The sequence below is a fragment of the Gossypium arboreum genome, chromosome 13 (genome assembly GCF_025698485.1).
Source record: "Gossypium arboreum isolate Shixiya-1 chromosome 13, ASM2569848v2, whole genome shotgun sequence".
NCBI lineage: Eukaryota > Viridiplantae > Streptophyta > Magnoliopsida > Malvales > Malvaceae > Gossypium > Gossypium arboreum.
In genome coordinates, this window is record NC_069082.1 from 117,455,123 (window position 1) to 117,458,727 (window position 3,605).

At 29.3% G+C, this 3,605-nt stretch overlaps 1 pseudogene; it reads left to right on the plus strand.

Moving 5' to 3' along the window:
• The first annotated feature begins 787 nt into the window (after positions 1-787).
• Positions 788-3,605, plus strand: LOC108462781 (benzyl alcohol O-benzoyltransferase-like; annotated as a pseudogene).

Below are 3,605 nucleotides of genomic sequence, written 5' to 3' on the forward strand. Positions count from 1 at the left end.
TTAATTAATTAAAAAATTGGATTTTATTATTTTAATTTATCCAACTATATTGAATGATTTTATAGATTTATAATTTTATTAATTACTAATATATTATATTTTTAAGTAGATATTTTAAAATATATGATTAAATTAATTAATTTTACATTATATACTATTATATTAATTAATTTTTATTATCATGTAATAATACTAATAAATTATTATTCTAATATCAATTTAATAAAATAATTAACAATAAAATATATTTTCATCAATTCAAAATTTCTATACTTTTTATATATATATATATATATATATATATTATAAATTATAGATTATAGATATATTGTAGATTAAAGTTATGTAGTTAACTTAGCAAATTTTTGGGTTTTTTTCCTTATTTATGAAAAGTGTAGATTACAATTATTGTTCAGAGATCATTTGGCTTGTTTGGTCTGAGCTCGGCATATCTTTAATGGAGTTTTATTAATGAAATTTTATCTTGAATTTGTCCAACCTAGTCACAATTAAAAAAATAAATTTAAAAATATTTTAATTTTAATTTAATTATAAAATATAAAATATAAAAATAAAAATAGAAACTATTTTTAATATTTTATTTTTAAAATAGTGAAACATGTAGTTGAACCCAAATTCAAACCTCTAAATAGGCGAAAAGTAAAAAAAAAAAAGAAAAAGAAAAAGAAAAAAAAGAAACTTGTCAAAATCTTATTGCCCTCCACATTGCTTTGATCTTAGTAGTTCACCTATAAATAGCTTAACCAAGCCAAAAATAAATGTACTTGTTAATCATATAATTAAGAAAAAGAAGAAGTTTCCATGGCACTACTACAACCCACTTCTCTAGTGTTCACTGTAGAAAGGCAGGAACCGGAGCTCATCGTCCCTGCTAAGCCAACCCCTCACGAGTGTAAGTTGCTGTCGGACACCGACGACCAAGCTGGTCATCGTTTCCAAATTCGAGGGCTCCATATTTATCGGAACAATGCTTTTGCATGCAGGGAAAGGACCCCGTTAGGGTTATAAGAGAAGCACTTGCGGAAACCCTGGTGTTTTATTATCCATTTGCTGGTAGATTGAAGGAAGGGCCGAACCGGAAGCTTATGGTGGATTGTAGCGGTGAAGGTGTATTGTTCATTGATGGTGATGCTGATGTTACACTTGAGGATTTCGGTGATTCACTTCACCCACCATTTCCATGTTTCAAGGAGCTTCTTTATGAACTCCCTGCCTCCATTGATTTGCTAAATTCTCCGCTGCTACAAATTCAGGTATTCATTTATTAATGTTTCAAAAACATTAATAAGACAAAAATATCCTTCAACAGAAAAATATCATTTTATTAGTTTAAAATTATTGTTTTAGATCATTTCTTAATTAACCTAGTATCTAGGTTAACTCATAAAACAAGTTAAACGAGAATATCATAATAGATAGTAACTTAAAATATGCCATAAGTACTTGTTTTTTAAAAATTTAAAATTTAATCCTTATATTTTTATTTGAATTAGAATTTAATCTTTTACTTTTTCAAAATTAAAGTCAATCGGTTAACATTATTAAATTTTTTTGTTAAATTTGTTAATGTGACATTTTGAAATAAATGAAAATATTCATTTGGTAGTCATGTAATTAAAAAATAAAAAAAGTTGAACCTAGATTTTGAAATATGAAAAATAGATGGACTAAATTCTTAGAAATAAAAGTATAAGAACTAAATTTCAAATCTTTTAAGAGCATAGGGATTTATGATATATTTTGACTTAGATAGTTAGATAATGATTACTATTATCTATAATTATATAATATGTTTGGCTAAATCGTTGTTACAAGAACTCGACATCAATTCAATTAGGAAAATTAATTAAAACTTAGATTTTTAATAAAAATGAAAAATAAGATATCTAAAAATGAAACTAAGCATAAAAAAATTCATTTATTTAGTGAATAATATTTTATAAATATAATTTAGGAATAACTCAAATTAATATCATCTTAAAATATATAATTTGTAGGCACCAATAAAATAACCACATATTATTAATTTTTAAAAAGAAAGTAAATTGAAAGTTAGAAACTATACGAGGGTAAAAGCATATAACAAAAATAAATTTGGAAATTCCGGAATAAAAATAAAAATAAAAATAAAAATTCATAAGCAAACAACTGAAAATTGCAAAACTGAAACCAACATTTAAAAATTAAACAAATGGGTAGCATAAAATTGAAAATAAATAAATTACATGTTATCCAACTTCGTATTTGTTAAAAAAAAAAGAAAAAAAACAACTACCTAAAACTAACAAATTAAAAAAGAAGATGATTAAATTTTAAAACTAAAAATGATATAAAATAAGAAAAATGTTTGCTTATTTTTAAAATTTGATTTAAAAAATAATTAAATTAAATTTGAGAAGATATCTTTTAAAAATTGATGACTTATCAATTTAGTCCTTATCAATTAATATTAATTTTTTCTTTTAGACAAAACCTAGTTATTATTTACGACAATTTAATAGGTGACACGCTTCAAATGCGGAGGTTTCATCTTTGCCCATCGATTTAACCACAACATGAGCGATGCTGTTGGTCTAATTCAATTCATGTCCACCATGGGTGAAATGGCACGAGGCGCGGTGGCTCCCTCAATCCCACCAGTTTGGGAAAGGCACCTCTTGAATGCTCGAGACCCCCCGCTCATAACATGCGCTCACCTCGAGTACGATCATGACAAGGCCGCCACCGGTACAATCATGCCAACAGACAACTTGGTTCATCGCTCTTTCTTCTTCGGACCAACTCAAATTTCAGCTCTTAAAAGATCTATCCCCGACAACCTCCGTTGTTCAACGTTTGATATCTTAACAGCATGCATATGGCGTTGTCGTACAAAAGCCTTGGAACTTGGCCCCGATGAAGATGTTCGGTTCATCTGCATAGTCAATGCAAGGTCCAAATTCAACCCGCCTTTGGCATTAGGGTATTACGGGAATGCACTTGGGTACCCCGCCGTTGAAACAACTGCGGCAAAACTATGCCAAAATCCATTAGAATATGCAATAAAACTAGTGAAAGAGGCCAAGGGAAAGGTGACCGAAGAGTACATGAAATCAACGGCGGATTTGATGGTGATTAGAGGACGACCGAACGTTAACACGGTTCGATCCTTGATATTGTCGGATTTGAGTCGAGCTAGGTTCAGGGAGGTTGATTTTGGGTGGGGTAAAGCAGAGTTTGGTGGACCAGCCAGTGGTGAAGAGGTCATAAGCTTTTATATACCTTCCAAGAACAAAGAAGGAAAGGAAGGGATTACAGTTCCAGTATGCTTGCCTGCTCCACTCATGGACAGCTTTGTTAAGGAGATAAATCGAAAGCTGAAAGACGATGAAGCAACTGGAGGTTAGACTGGTGATTCTGGCATCGGATTTGTAAAATAATTACTTGAAGATCATATCTGTGATAAAAAAAAAAAAAAAAGAGTTTCAGTATTGTTAAAAAAGATTTGATTTGTAATATGTGTGGGTTGAGAAGTGAGTGTGGTTTGTGATTTCTAAATATATGGTATTGCTATAAGATGAAAGAACTGTTGAAATATTTGTATA